Source organism: Thermobia domestica, chromosome 2 (assembly GCF_964235325.1).
Source record: "Thermobia domestica chromosome 2, izTheDome1.hap1.1, whole genome shotgun sequence".
In the NCBI taxonomy this organism is placed as follows: domain Eukaryota; kingdom Metazoa; phylum Arthropoda; class Insecta; order Zygentoma; family Lepismatidae; genus Thermobia; species Thermobia domestica.
The window spans coordinates 239,946,413-239,963,968 of record NC_137455.1 but is presented as its reverse complement, the minus strand read 5'-3'; positions in this window follow the sequence as shown (position 1 = coordinate 239,963,968).

Genomic DNA, 17,556 nt, shown 5'->3' with positions numbered 1-17,556 from the left:
TAATAGGAACTTTTTTGTTTGTTTTACTCTCAGGAATCACTCCTCTGCCTTTGTACAACGAATTTAGCGCCATACTATATATATATATATATATATATATATATATATATATATATATATATATATATATGGGATATAAATAATTATATACCGTAGATATAATGTATACCTATGTCTATTATAATATATAAATTCAATCACTTGAATGAGAATCATATTTACCCTAACTTATTGTTTATTTAGTACATAAAACTAACTGTCAGTGTTAGGGAATCGATTGAGGGTGTCAACTGAGGGTGAGGGTGGCTGAGGGTGTGAGGGTGTCGATTGAGGGTGAGGGTGGCTGAGTATGAGGGAGTCAACTGAGAGTGAGGGCGAGGGAGTTGATTGAGGGTGAGGGTGGCTGAGGTTGACTGTGAGGGAGTCAACTGAAGGTGAGGGTGAGTGAGGGTTAGCAATAATGTCCATCTCTGGTAAGGATAGAGTGAAGATGGGATCTTCACAGAGCATCATTAGGGCTTGTATGCTGTATAAGTTTAAACGGGTCAAACGCCACTGCAGCGGTGGTTTAACAAGTTTAATGACGGTGACGAAACACTCGAAGACGCACCACGTGCCGGAAGACCAATACATACACAAAACGAAGATCTTCAGGCAGCAATTGACGCGAAAAGTGGCCAGACATGTGAGAAACTGGGACTACAATTCAGCGTGAGTGGAGAAACCATTCGGCAGCATCTCCATCAAGTTAGAAAGCACTACAAGTTGGGTTCCACATGATTTGACTCCGGGTCAGAATGCAACGCAAGCAGACACCTGTGATTCTTTGCTGTCTCGTCTCAGGGAGGAGCCATTGCTGGACAGGGTGTTAAAGTGTGATGAGATGTGGGTCATGTACGAAGCTCCCCACAGCATCCTCATCATTGGTTAGCATCCCATGAACCGGTTCAAAAACACCCGAAAGTAGCACTGCACCAGGAGAAGGTCCTCATGTGTGTTTGGTAGACTTCTTGGGGCATCGTGCATCGGGAACTGCTACCAGCTGATCAGAGCACCAATGCCATTGTGTACTGTCAGGAGTTGAGCGGTGTTGAAGAAAAACTCAAAACTTCTGAATCGCAAAGGGGTTCACCTGTTACAAGACAACGCTAAGCCCCACGTGGCTAGGATGATCCGGGACACCATTGTACACCTTCGAGAGAAACACTATTGCATCCGCCAGTTCCCGTACATTGCATCGTCCGATTATCACCTGATCCATTCCTTGGACAATCACCTTAGAGGATGCTAGTTCAAATCCCTAGTAGAGGTGCAAAATTCACTTGGTACCTTCTTCGCTTCACGGCCCATCAAGTTCTACCGCAATGGAATCCATGGCCTTCCAGAACGTTGGCAGCAGAGATGGAGTGGGTCAAGTTTTCTGAGTGGGTCAGTGGGTCAACAGCATGTGACCCACTGTGACCCACCACCCACCGTGACTCACTGCGACCCACCAACCACCATGACCCACTGCGACCCACCACTCACCAAGACCCACCGACTCAGTATGATCTACCGACCCTCTCTGCTCACTGCATTGTAGACAGTATCTTCTGAAGACTGGTAAATTTGTCACCGTTTTACTTTCAAGACCTTCATTTCCCTTTCTTTTCCACTTGTTTCTGTCTACTTACCTGAGATGAGTATATCTAACCAAGTGAAAAAAGAACTTCAGGCACTTTTGGATATCGATATTTTTAATAGTAATAATAGCAATAGGACTTACACTACAACTTGGCTTTCGAGACCTGTGGGTTTTTAGAGCTGACTACTGGAAAAAAATACATTTTTGAATCACTGTAATATATAAATTATTTACAAAAAATTGAATGTAACTGTGTGTGCCTGATCATCACGGTCAAATTCCAAAGTCAAATGAAATTACTTTTGGTATATAGTTAGGCCTTAATCCAAATTTGGATGTTATATTGCTTTTATTATAATGCATAATATCCTAAGGAGATAGTGAGGATCCGAATTTTTGCGAAAAAAAAATTAGTATCTCGCAAGCCGTTAAACTTACGGAGCTGAAATTCAGTGTATTAACTCTTTATTGAAAATAAACAGAATGTGTCCTAGCATTTTTTAAATTCTCCTTTATGTGTGTTGGGGGGGGGGGCACTTTCTATATATGCAAAATTGGTAGTAAGTTGATTTGTAAAAATGATCGAAAACGATCGATGCTATTCAAGAAAAAAATCAGAAACAAAAAATACAGTGCTTAGCTCCATATATCCATTGCTTTCTGCTATAATAATAGCTGAAGCTTATGTTTATTATATGGAGCGCTCACAGCACAGGGCAATCAACCCATAAAGTTGTCAGAAAAGTAGGCATGAAATTTGTACTGTAAGCTTAATTGCACGGAAATTTGAAGTTTGGATTGTACGCATACTTGTATGGAAAATTTTACACTTTTTTCCCTTTATGTTGGTCAACTTACTTTGATTTGGAACTTTGAAATTACATCCTTTTTTCTACTGAAAAGTATTGATAATTCAACAAGGAAATAATTATACTATGATAATTTAATTGAAATTCATCGTAATTTGGCACATGGGAAACAGCAGTGTGGTAATTGAAGGAGAAGAAGGAGGGAAATTCCCATTCACCTCTGAACACTTTCCAGGAACCTCGTTCCCTTTCGCTTTCTAGACGGGGGAGGGAACTTGGTAATGGCATCAAACCTTCATGTGTAATTACAAAAATTAAGTTTATAAACAAATAAGAAATAATCAGTTTATCAGGCTTTAATTGATAATTTATTCACAAGATTCTTTATCAAAGGCGAGGTAGATGAAATTTCTGTTCTACATGGGTCGACATTGCCAACTGACATGGTCGATATGGAAAAGATGTTGTATGGTGATAGAGAGATGATATTTTTTGCTGAGTATTTCAAACCTGACCAAGAAAAATCGTTATCAGACTTAAGTCTAACAAGTAGATTGTTGATGAGAAGTTGCAGAAATCGGGTAGAAGTATTATCAATTTCCACGACAGAGTACGAACGGGGATTTCCCCTTATGAATTTACAGATGACTGATATTAGAAATAGATTAAGTGCTCAAACATTGTCTAATTTGTTGTTCATCAATGTTAATGGCCCACCGCTAGACAAGCTCAAAGTAGACGAGCTAGTTATTTCTTGGCTGGAGGATGGACATCATTCCACTGCGGATGATTTACCGCCAAAAAGTTACCAACAGGAAATAACTCCGATTTCAGATTTGTTTAAAGGTGGAAAATTACGAGTTACGGAAAATGTATACTTGTATTACTAATGGCTTATTTGTGTTATTCAACTTTGTACCTACTTTTTAGTAAGTCTCTTCTTTGCTTTAGGTAAACTACTTTGGAATAAATATTCATAATAAATTGCAATTATGCATATTTGTAACTTAAATTTAACGTGGTGTTTTAGTGATTACACAAATTACAATTATGAACATACTTTATGGAGATGCTCTCACATAGGGTACCCGAGCACCTTTATACCTTATGAACAACTGATTTTTCAAGTCTTTTGTGAGAAAAATACTGTGAACAGAGAAACCATAACCTTTTCCATATTGTACAGGGGTATTTTCCTGCGAATAGAGGTTTCTTGTGGAATGAGTTCAGAAATTAACACTTGCAAGAATACTCTCTTAGTACAAGTATATTTTAGGCACACACTAATTTCCCCCCACCTCGAACTGTTTCAATTTCCTCACTGACGAACACTTTACCATTTTATATCGTAAAGGTCAGATCCACCGTTATTGTAACAGAGTGGTGCTTGAGCGATTGACTAGAAATTCTAGCCCAGTAAATAAAGGACCAAAAAGGGTGTCGAGCTGAAATAATTTAGAAAAAGCTGAAAATTTCAGGATTTGTTTCTCATGTGATCTTAAATGAAATATCAAAAGTCCCCTAATATCCCATGTGCGCTTCCTCCCTAAAATGGCGACCAAAGATGGCGGCCGTCAGGAATGCGCATGTCTCCCGATTTAAGCTTGTAACTCTGAGGCTATTCAAGATATTCCAATTCTGTAAAAGCACTTTTGTTCTAGAAGCTCTAATCTATAACTTTTCTTAATACTTCTTTCTCGCAGAATTTGACACAAAGCCACCATTTTCACTTAAAGTATAAAGTTATACATTTTGAAAACCCTGTTCTTGGATTGGTTATAGAAAATCTCAAAAACCGTTAGGAATTCGTAAATATGTACTGAAATAGTTTAGATAGAACATTTAATTAGCTTTGTTTTAAAAAAAAAGAATCATCCAAATCGGAGTACAATTAGTCGAGAAATTTGACGTTTTTGATTAAAAGTAGTTGGATAGAGTTGCTTTTTCTTCACTCAATTGTTCATACTGCGTTCCTTTAAACCTAACCTTTTTTTTTCTTTTTAATAGCGAGAAATAAAGTTATATATATATATATATATATATATATATATATATATATATATATATATATATATATATATATATACAGAGAGAGAGAGAGAGAGAGAGAACATTATTGGCATAACGGCTAGTAGCCTATATATTATTTCATTCTAAACAGACATAAATTTTAAGCTACTGTGGCTCATAGTGGCATGAAAGTAAACAGAAAAACCCTTGCCTTCTTATGTTGAGGGATGAAGCAAACAGAAGAAAAGAAAAAGATATCATGTCTAAAAATAGAAGCATCTACAATGCATTCGTATTGTGTCTACCTAGAAAGAATCCATTCCTTCATTCGAAAAAGTCACACATTTGTGTTTGGTTCGTGGAAGTTGATTCGCGATATGTTTTCCAGCTAATTAGGCTGCTGACATTTTTGGAGAAATATCTAGTTCTGTGTTGTACTTTTCTTTTCGTGTGTGTTTTTTGTGTGTATTTGTCCGTGTGTCATGTGTTTTATGTTGTGATCTAATAACAATGGAGGAGGAAGAACTAGATAACTGCATTATTTGTAAGTGTCCATTAAGTGTCGGAAAAACTGTAAATGTGACTACACGTGGGTTGCCAGCTCTGGTAAGTGCTAGTGTTTATCGAGGTGATGAGTTAGATATACATTTTAAAGACGTTGCCAGGTTTGCGTACATGTTGAGTGCCGTAAGAATTATACTCGACCGTCTACTATTAAAAAGGATATCAGTAAAACTTTTATAGATGAAATTGCCATCCCCAGCACATCGAGAATTTCACCACGAACTACAACACCACCTTTTGATTTTAGGAAGGACTGTTTATTTTGTTCAAATGAAGCGTCTTTTAAAACCGAAACTAAAAAGCATCAGAAATATCGAAGGTCTGTCCACGAAGTAACTACACTCACTATTAAAAAGACTTTAATTGAACAAGCAGAAAAACGCAATGATGAATGGGGTAGATCAGCACTTCTTAGAGTGAACAGCGTGGTAGATTTGGTTGCAGCCGAAGCTAAATATCACAGAGACTGTTTCCGCGATCTTTTTAATCCCATTGCATCTCAGAGTGTGGGTAGGCCAGTAGAGGAGATGAAACGAGAAGCTTTTGACAAACTTTGCCAGTTTATTGATGAAGAAGATGAATGTCAATTTTCAATGACCCAGTTGTATGCTCAAATGACATCTCACCTTGATGGTTCCGAAGGATATACATCAAACCAAGTAAAATCTCTTCTCAGAGAAAGATACAAAGAGAGATTAGTAATAACAGAAGAATGCTTAGGTTATGGGAGAGAAACTGTTCTCACTTTCAAGAATGAAACAAAAAGATTACTTCATGATTCTTGGTACAGAAAGAGAGAAGTAAACGAGCACAGTGAATGAGCTCGTATTGTTACAATGGCAGCAAAAATAATCAGAGAGGATATAGATTCTAAAATATATGTTAATACAACATACCCACCAACAGAATATATTTACTCCCGAGGACGATCTCATTCCACAATCATTAAAAATTTTTGTTGAAAATGTAACTAGAAGTAAGAAAGGTGATTCAAATATGTTATCTCGGATCAGGCCCGTGCTGGCCCACCGGGACACCGGGACGTGTCCCGGTGCGCCCTCCGAAATATCACAGTATAAATATAGGTACAAGTTTTTAGTAATAAATTCTTACAGTTTTATTGGTAAAGAACCCGTGAAAGGTGCAGTGCGCTCTTTACATTAGACGCCCTTGCGAGACCACATCAAAGATGAACGAATTTATTTACTCTTTTGTATAGCAAAGTTCTGTACAATACATACATACAGTTACTGTTGGTAAAGAACCCGTGAAAGGTATAGTGCGCCCTTTGCATAAGGCGCCCTACGAAACATCACATTATAGACAGTAGTTTTAGTTATCCTGTACCAGCTTTGTATAATAAATTCAAATACTGACTGGTAGTACAGGTCCTGTGAAGAATACAAGGCGCCCTTTACATAAGCTGCCCTGCGAAATATCACATATTTTTTTTTAAATTTTATTTTTCTGTATTTCAGTTTTGTATTATAAATTCATACAGTTGCTATTGGCAGAGAACAGGTAAAGAGTATAATCACATAAAGTTATGTAGCTATAAAACGAAACAATGTGATACATCAAGAATAGTTCGGATAGTCAAACGTACGATGCATTTATGTAATACTACACTGACACTAGTCTCTAATTTACGATTTTTATGGCATCCAAGCTTTCACAGTCTTAATACGCATCCATATAACCGAGCATATTGATTGTTCCTGTGAGTTTTAAAGCAGTGTTCGGATAATCAGTACCTATTGTATTTCTGAAATATAGCTATATTAATTTCCGTAAAATGTTGTCTTCCTGTCACCACGGCACGGCGCGTCCTCAGGTTGTGAATCGAGGAGATGGCCTCTAGATATAGAGGTTAGCTGCGAATATACTGAATAAGCAGTCGCGGACAGACAAGGGGTGATTCTCCACTTTGGGGATTTTGTGTGGGGCAAACAACCTCATCCTGAAAAAAAAAAAAAAAGATTGTTCAGATAAGTTCGCAGAATCCCCAGATCAGAACTGATAACTTGGCACGAACTCAGCAAAGTAAAATCGACATGAGATTTGGAACATGGAATATAAGAAGTCTCTATAGGGCAGGCGCGTCGAAATTTGTAAAGAATGAGTTTAGAAATAGAGGATGGTCCTAGTGGGATATTAGGAAGTTAGATGAGAAAATGGAGGAGTCAAGTCGGAAAATTTTACGTTCTTTTACGGGCAACAGATTAAAAATTACCAACTAGGAGCAGGGCTTTTCGTTCATAAACGAATACGTAATATCACCAATTACATGGGTTGAATTTGTTAATGATAGATTTTATTTTACTTCCCTTAAGGGTCGGTGGTGTAATATTATTGTTTTAAATGCACATGCCCCAACAAAAAATAAGGATGGCGATTAAAAAAATACAGTTTTTACGAAAGAATAGAACGGGTATTTGATCATCTCCTGCATTATCATATGAAAATTCTGTTAGGCGGTTTCAGTGAGAAGGTAAGACGAGAGGGTATTTTCAAACCGATTATAGGGAATAAATGTTTGCATAAGGAAGGTTGTGACAACGGCTTTAGACTCGTGAACTGTGCAACATCCAGAAACCTTATCGTGAAGATTACAAAAGTCCAACACCGCGACATTCATAAATATACTTGGACTTCATCAGATGGAAAAACACATAATCAAACTGATCATGTTTTAGTAGACAGAAGAAAACAGTCTAGCACAACTGATGTTCGGTCGTTCAGAGGAGTTGATTGTGATAGTAAGAGAGAGACTATCGTTGAATAAAGGAAATATTCAATATCTGAAAACGGAGCGGTTTAATTTTTTTTAAAAAAATAGAGGAGAGTCAGGTGAGAGGGGAACCAGATTGAAGTCTCGAATAGATTCTCGGTTTTAGAAGGTTCAGAGTGCACTAGTGTTCAGGATACTTGGTTGAAATTAGAGATAACATTAAAATTTCAGCAAAACAAATATTGGGGCATGCAGAAATACGTAGGAACAAACATGGTTCAACCAGGAATGCACTAAAGTAACAGAGAAGAGTAAACAGAAGAAACAACACTGACTAAAAAATCCGAACGAAATAACTACATGAAATTTCATTGTCATCTGGCAGAAAACTTCCAAAACTTTTAGAACAAAGAAACGCGACGTTTGAAAGTTAAAATTAATTAACTTGAAGATAATAGTGAAAACAAAAACATTCGGGACATGCATAAATGCATCAACGAACTTAAGAAAGGCTATCAACCTCGTGCTTATATATTAAAGAAAGCTACGGAACAGTTCTCACTGATCAGGATAGCATCTTAAATAGATGGAAAGATTTCTTTGACGATTTCCTTAACACATAGCTAAAAACTAATGCGCGTGGAGAAAGTGAAATGCATACAGCATAACCGTATATTCCAGAACCTAACCAGTCAGAAATAAGAATCGCTATTCAAAAAATTAAAGAAGCATACGTCTCCGGCTGCAGACGAAATTCTGGTTGACTTAATTTTAGCTGGAGGGGGAAAATGTAGAGCAAGATACACAAACTCATCCTCCTTATCTGGAACAAGGAGGAATTACCACAAGAGTGAAAAGAATCAATCATTGTTCCCGTTCAGAAGAAAAGCAACAAAACAGATTTAATACTTATTGAGGCATTTCTTTTCTGTCAACATCCAAAAAATTCTCTTAAACATTCTATTAGCATGATTGACTCCATACGCAGATGAAATTATTGGAGATTATCAGAGCGGATATAGGTAAAATCGATATACTATTGACCAGATATTTACCATTCGACTAATACTTGAAAATAAGTGGGAATACAATGTTCTGGCACATCAATTATTGACTTTAGACTCGGGTAGGAGGGAAACGTTGTACAACATGCTTACATAATTTGCAACACCCAAAAAGGTAGATTAATTAAGATATATCTAAATGAATTCCAAAGTAAGGTTCGAGGAGAGAAATTTTTGTTCACGAGCTTTCACGTTGAGAATGACCTGAAACAATGAGATGCGCTGTCGCCATTATTCTGGAGAACTTTGTCCAGGAGAACACTATAATGAAAATCAAAGACGGAAATCAGGTGCTACAGCTGAATTGCATTTGCCAGGTTATGGCGTATGCTGATGATGTAAATTTAATAGGGAATGATAGAACAATAGAAAGGAATGCAGAAATCTTAATTAACGCTTGCAGGGATTTAGGCTTAAAAGTAAATGCAGAGAAAACTAAATAAATGGAAGTTTGTCGGGATCGTAATACTGCATTTTATGGATGCGTTAAAATACCAAATAATATTTTCTTTCGACAAAGAGGATACATTCAAATTTCTAGGATTATTATTAACAGACCAAAACCATATTCACTAAAAAATTTAATGTCAACTAGAAGCAGGGATTTCGTGTTATTATTCAGTTAAAAATCTTTTGTTGTCGCTAATTCTGTTGAGGAATTTGTAGCTCAAAACATAAAACGATAATCATGCCTGTTGTGCTGAGTGGTTGCGAAACATGGCCACTAACTCTGAGGGAAAATCGTAGACTGAAAGTATTTCAAAATAAGATTCTTAAACCAATATTCGAACTCGAAGAGAAACGGGAATGGGGAAAGGTGGAAACTTCATAAGGAGGAACTGCATAATTTTATACCGTTTACCAAACATTGTTATGGTCATCAAGTCTAGAGGCTCAAATGGGCAGGTTATGTAGCCAGAATGGAAGAAATTAGAAACGCTTTCAAAGTTGTATATGGAAATCCAAATAGGAAAACGACTGTTAGGATGACTGAGGCGCAGATGGGAGGACAATATTAAAATGGTTCTCGCAGAGATTGGAATATAAAGTGGAAACTGGGTCCAGTTGGCTAAGGACAGAAATCAATGTAGAGCTTTGGTAAACGTGGCACTGAACCTCCTGCGTCCATTTAATTGTTGATACATTTAGCTTCTTTTTATTTGACAGAAGTGTTATTACAAGAACTAAAAAGTTTTTCCCTAGTAAAGAGGATTTCGATTCGAGGTTAGCTATTTACGTTAATACTAAAACAAATTTGGTGATGATTTTGATATACCAGTAAAATGGCATCCATACTTTCTTTCAAAGTCTCTTTCTTTCTCTCTCTCTCTCTCCCGTTTGTATGGGCGCCCTTTTAGTAGACTTGTCCACCGCCCTCATTAGTATCCCAGCACGGCCCTGTCTCGGATACGTCTCATGATCTGCCATTCAATTATATCAATGTGTCGGCCTCGTACTTTTATATCACCAGTCCATCTAGCAATTGGAGTTTACTGTTTGCGTCACTATGCATCTCGTCAGTTGATAGATATACTGCATAGTCTTGGAATATCAGCCAGCTACGCCGAAGTGAGAAGATACGAATACTCTAGAATGTGTTCTACTATTCCAATCGAACCCGATCATTCTCAAAATTTGATTCAGTTTGTTCTTGATAACGCAGATATCAATACGAGAACATTAGATGGTCACGGTACTTTCCACAGTATGGGTGGGATTAAAATATGCACACCTCCTGAAATAATTAGACAAGATTCACGTATAGAACGTTCTTCACCGCCCTCAGCAGATATGGTAGCTGCTCTTGCTAGAAGGGATATTAAATTTTATAACAAACCAACAAACAATAGACTTTTAAAAATTGAAATAAAGAGTTTGATACCGGCAGAAAACATGTCGGTACAAAATCTCCGACATGCTATTTTCACAGATGATGTCTGGCTTCTCATGCATCTCATAAAAGATTCACCTAAGCCAGGTTGGAATGGTTTCATGCACACTATCACTAACTATGACCACCCGCAGTTTGAAATGAGCAGCATAACTGCAGTTCCTTTTCTCAATTGGAAACCATCAAATCTGAGTACAATTTACACTTCCCTTCTATTTGCTTGTAACGAAAGCAAGAAGGCGGGACAGGATTATTGTATTGTTACTTTTGACCAGCCTCTGTATTGGAAGGCAGTGGGAATAATTACATCTGCTGAACCAGATAGTGATTTAGCTAAAGTAGTTGTCAAACTGGGGGGATTTCACCTTCTAATGTCATATTTAGGTGTCGTTGGATATATTATGTCAGGTAGTGGAATTGAAGAACTTTGGGGCTTGTTGTAAGCGCAAAATACTGTGGTACACATGTTAAATGGAACTGCATATGCAAGAGCACTGAGAGCACACTTTTTGACTTATGTGGCACTCTATCAACAGATTTGGAAGGACTCAAGTTTAGTTGGGGACGTTGAAGAGAATATACGTTTCAGTTTCGCTGAGTTGATCACAGGGACAAAAACCATAAACGACTTAAAGGATAATCCAGACATTAAAATACTAATGACTTATCTAGCCGAGTCAAAGGCACATTTGAAAGATTACGGTCGAACAGCTGAACTATGGCTTCAATATTTGAAACAAGTGAGATTAATAATGTTTTATATTCGAGCGGAGCGTACTGGAGACTGGGACCTTCATATTTATACTGTGAAATGCATGATTCCATACTTTCACGCAGCAGGACATTTGAACTATGCGAAATCTGCACAGTTTTATCTGCAACAGATGGAAGAATTGGGAAATAAACTGAAGCCAGAAGAACTTGAAAGATGCTTTGTTGTGCGAAGGAAAGATTGCTTTTGGAGTGGAACTGCAACAGATATGGTAATTGAACAGAGTTTGATGAGGGCAATGAAAGTTTCCGGAGGCTTGAGCCATGGCCGAGGACTCACAGATTCTACATTAGCTCGCTGGGTTTTGTCTTTTCCAATTACAATGGAAGTGAGTGAAGCCTTAGAAAGTTTCTGTGGAAAACGGTCGTCAATGTCTGAACAGCATGTAGAAATTAGACCTTCCCGTCAGGAGAGAGATGGTCAAGACATCAGAAAGCTTTCTGATTGGCTTAGTCTTCACAACCCGTTTGAACACTCCAACCAAAAAGACCTCCTGGTCAACATTGCAACTGGGTTAGTAGCTGGTGAGAAAGTTAACTGTGATAGGGCGAAAGAAATAGGGTCAAAATCACTATCTCAAATGATAGGTAAAACCTTTGGTAACGTCGTTCTAAAAAGAAAAGAGAAGGTTGTGCCAATATCTGCGACAAGCAATACAATTAATATTAGAAAGCAAGCTGTTATCATCAACCCACTTCAGTTATTCAGCCGAATTGCAGCGGTATTGCAGTCACATGAAAAGATGAATGATTTTTTTAAATATGAACTAGCACCTTATCCTCCCTCATTGTTTGATGAAATTTCAATTAGAAAAACCAGAAAATCTGTACTTATGAACATTGTAGAATCTCTAGAACCCTGTGTGGAACTTCCAGCAGAGTTAAGTTACGTTGTAGACGGTGGTTTCCTACTTCATGCAGTTGTTTGGTCCGATATTAACACATATGCAGATATTTCTGAAAAATACGTACGATATATACAGAATCACTTTTCACCGTGTAGAGCTGTAGTTTTTGATGGCTATGCAACAGGCAATAACACCAAAAATGTTGAACGACAGAGAAGAGCAATGCCAAAGATGTCTGCTTCAATCGCATTTGATGAAAATACGAAAGTAACTACTGAGCAAGCAGTTTTTTTTTTTTTTACGGAACTCTGAAAATAAAAGTCGTTTAATTGATTTCCTCAAAACCCACTTTAACTCTGCAAACATCACAGTGTATCAAGCTGAAGGAGATGCAGATGCTCTGATTGTCAGTACAACTATTAATCTAAGTAAACAAAATACTTCTGTTGCTGTAGTAGGAACTGACTCTGACTTATTGGCCATCTTAATTGCTCGAACACTTCCAGATACTACAGTGTACTTTATGAGGCCGAAAACAAACAAATTTGAACAGAAATGCTTTCACATTGGCAACATCCAAAGGAAACTAGGGTCACTGAAGGACACTTTCCTTTTTTTTTTTCATGCTATCACAGGGTGTGACACGACATCTGCTTTTTTCAACAAAGGAAAGCAAACTGCCTTCAAAATTCTTCAGAAGGAGCAAGAACTATCGAAAGAGGCTACAGTCTTCAACCAACCCAATCTAGATCCCCAAACAGTGATTAAAATAGGAGAAAGATTTGTTACGCGGTTGTATGGAGAACACAATCAAATTTCTTTAGATGAACTTTGATATAAGCTGTACAACAGGACAGTGACTAGAAAACTATCCTCAAAATTCAATTTGGCAAATTTACCTCCTATAAGTGCTGCTGCCTCTCAACACAGTCTACGTGTTTACCTTCAAGTACAGCAATGGTTGGGGAATGATTTGAACCCAACAGAATGGGGATGGCAATTAACAGAAGGCAAATTGTTTCCAGTGGCAACAAACTTACCAGATGCTCCTGATAACCTGCTGAACCTTGTATCTTGCCAGTGTAAGATCACAACGCAGAAAGACTGTGACAGCAAATGTGAATGTAGAAAGGCGGGACTGGCTTGTTCCAAACTTTGTTTCTATTGTCAGGGAAATATTTGTTCAAATATGCCAATTCCTGATGACTCTGAAGACCAGGAACTTTTCGTGTATTAAAGAGGAAATTTGAAGGTAGGTGGATTATATATGTATATATATTTAAGCTTTTTACTCCCTTTTTGACTATTTACTGTACAATTGAGATGAAATTATATTTAAAAATGGATGCTTAATTTCTAATCAATGGCGGCTTGTTGATGTACAAACAGTGAGGCACACTACATAACTATAAGTAAGGTTGTATATGTGCAAGTAGTCTCAATGCAAATTGGCCACTTGGTATCCTTATGAATATACAACCAAACTTAGTTATGCCGTGTGCACCACCGGTTGCATAATGAGTCGCCAATGTTTACAATGTACTTAAAATTATATTACTCTTAGTAAAATTTACAGTAGGGGTATTTTATTTCTAATAGTAAAAGTGATTTTACAGAATTAAAATATAATAATCCCTTAGCTATTGGTTTATTTTGGAAAACATGTCGAATAAATGTCATCTTTGGTCGCCATTTTGGTATGAAGGCTGTCAAAGGCTTTATGACAGTCTTGCAATTTCAGTTTGGAATTCGAGGCGTGTATGCCATAAGTCCAGCACAACCATGAATTTCGAAACTTTAGTTGCGGGTCTAATAGCGATGAATTTTTATACAACTACTTTTAATCAAAAATGTCGAATTTCTCGACTAATTGTACTCCGATTTGGATGATTCTTTTTTTAAAACAAAGCTAATTAAAAGTTCTATCTAAACTATTTCAATACATATTTACGAATTCCTAACGGTTTTTGAGATTTTCTATAACCAATCCAAGAACAGGGTTTTCAAAATGTATAACTTTATACTTTAAGTGAAAATCGTGGCTTTGTGTCAAATTCTGCGAGAAAGAAGTATTAAGAAAAGTTATAGATTAGAGCTTCTAGAACAAAAGTGCTTTTACAGAATTGGAATATCTTGAATAGCCTCAGAGTTACAAGCTTAAATCGCGAGACATGCGCATTCCTGACGGCCGCCATCTTTGGTCGCCATTTTAGGGAGGAAGCGCACACGGGATTTTAGGGGACTTCTGATATTTCATTTAAGATCACATGAAAAACAAATCCTGAAATTTTCAGCTTTTTCTAAATTATTTCAGCTCGCGATCCTTTATTTACTGGGCTATTCAAACTCCGATTAGTGACAATTTCACAGTCTTGTTTTATTACAAGTGTAAACTCTTTAGTCAGTTCAGAAGAGGCCGTGGATCGTGTTCAGAGTAGATGACAATGGATTTTGGTGAGTCAGACTAGGTCAAAGTGGATGAGAGTGGTTCATGGTGGGTGGCGGGTCAGAGTGGGTCACGGTGTGTCGTGGGTCATGGGTCAGAGTGGATCACGGTGGGTGGTGGGTCAGTGGGTCGTGGGTCAAGTTTTCATTGACCCACGCCAACTCTGGTTGGCAGGTCGTCGATGCTGATGGTACTTCCATGTACGTCTTACAATTAGGTGACGTATCGATGTTCTAACGTGGCGGGTGAAAAAGGGACAGAACTTTCTTGGTAACCTTTATACTACGATATAATGCAACTTCTGGCACCTACTCAATTTCGAATTTCGAAAAAAAAAATCGCTCCACTTTAAGACAAACACATACACGAGCTAATATCTGCTTCCTTCTCATAGGTAAAACATCTAATGGTCATGACATTCGGTTTTATTATGTACACCTATGACAATACGATGGTAATGACGGCAGCACAGTATATTGCAGACATTCCAAAGATGTAAGTGAACCATTCTGTCAGACAATATGAAACAAAAAAGACATTAACGTGGAAGCCTCGGGAGAATTTGTTTTTATTTCGGATTTCCTCTGCTGTTAAAGAAAACCAAAGTGATTTTTCCCTTCTTTTGGGTGTGTTAAGTATATATAGGGTAGAAAAACTAATTCATTCAAGTTTTACCCCTCTCTTCCTGTCAGTAACGAATTACTGCGCTCTATCACGTCAAATGCAATACAATTATGCGTATTAATTATGTATTAGTCCTTCATAATTGCTATATGTACAATTAAACGGGAACATTACACGAAACATGTAAGTATGTACCAGGTAATTATGTGAAAAATATCAATATGATACTATTAAACAAAAAACTACAACTTCTCCACTAATACATCTTAAACTAAATACATTTCGTGAAGATGGAAGGAATACATTGAAGAACTCTACTAAGGAGAAAGAGTGAACAAGGAAGAGATAGAGTAGAGAAGGAAGAAGACGTCGATGAAAATGAATTAAGACCATCAATTTTACAGTGCGAATTTTGACAATGCTTTGGAGAAAACGTAACACGGTGAAGCCACAGGAATAGACTCAATACCAGCCGAAGTGATTAATAATATTATAATAGCAACAAAGAAGAAACTATTTAATCTTATTAATGAAATGTACATTTTGGGAAAAATACCAAGATACTTCGACAAAGAACATATTCGTCCCTCCCGGAAAGAAAAGGCACACGGAAATGCGAAGAACACAGAACTTAAGTTTGTCTACCCATGCATCAAAAATACTGTGCAAAATTATCGCACAACGAATGAAAGGGAAAATCGAAAAACGGCTATCGGAGGAGCAGTTTGAATTAAGGAGAAAAAGGAGAGCAAGGGAAGCAATATTAAGTCTACGGTTGATCATGGAACAGCACATCCGAATAAACGAACCAATTGTGATAGTATTTGGAGATCTAGAGAAAGCTTTTAACAACGTAGATGGGAATATTATGTTCAGAGCGCTGAAGAATCTGAAGGTGGATTACAGAGACAGAAGAATAATATACCAACTTTACAGGAACCCAGACATTTGTTATATGAAGAGATCAGAAGGAAGCACGAATAAGTAAATGAGTAAGGCAAGAATGTGGACTTTCACCTCTCCTGTTTAACGTCTATATAGAAGAGGCTATGAAAGAAATCTTCGATAAAAACGAGAAAGTCGTAAAAGTAAATGGCCAAATTTCAAGCACAATAAGGTTCGCTGATGACATAGTACTGATAGCAGAGAGCGAAAAAGACTTGAGGAAGAACTTTCAAACTTGAACAACTGAAAGAAACACGCAAAATGAATATAAATAAGAAGAAAACCAAAGTGATAAAGTGCACAAGAGCAGGACAGGAAGGGGCAAACGTATCGCTAGAGGGAGAGAAAATCGAGGACGTCAAGACGTTCTCCTATTTAGGAAGTCTAATATCTTCGGATGCAAGAAGTGAAAAAGACATAAGTTCCAGAATAGTGCAGGCTAAACAAGCACTCAATAGCAAAAGAGGACTGCTAACATCAAGAATGGACGTTCGGAAACGATTTTTTACGACCCTGGTACGGAACGTGGCATTTTATGGATCAGGGCATGGGCATTGAGAAAAGCTGAAATATCCAAGCTGGTAGCATTTGAAATGTAGTGTTGGCGCAGAATGCTGCACATATCATGGACCGAAATGAAAAGGAATGAAGACGTACTAAAGGAGGCTAATGATGGACGACAGATCATGAAGATAATAGGAAAAAGAAGAAACAGCATGCTTGGCCATCTTATTCGGCACTCCGATTGGATCACCGTGTTGATAGAGGGAAAGGTAGAAGGGAAACCAGGAAAAGGAAGACGTAGGATAGAATATGTAGATGCAGTTAGGAAGACGAGACCTTATAAAAGTATAAAACAGCTCTCCCAAGGGAGAGAAAAGTTTTAAAATTTCCATGTTGCCCACCAGTCGATGGTTGAGGTGAACAAGAAGATGTATAAGAAATGGTATCCCATAAAATCATCTGAATTGTCCAGAATATTCTAATGTTTTCTCTATGTGACCCAACTTTTTCTGTTTTGCGGTAGCTCTTGCTTCAGGTGTGCTGTTACCTGTCTGCCGAAAAACAAATATAAATTAAGACCTGATTTCCATAAGGATTTCAGAATGTTCATTCCATCACGTGATATCCCATTTCACAGAGCCGAATCCAATTGAATTTTTCGTAACGTACTTATATTTTCTCATACTCATTCCTTTTTTCAGCCGAATATCCAAAAATCGAAATTC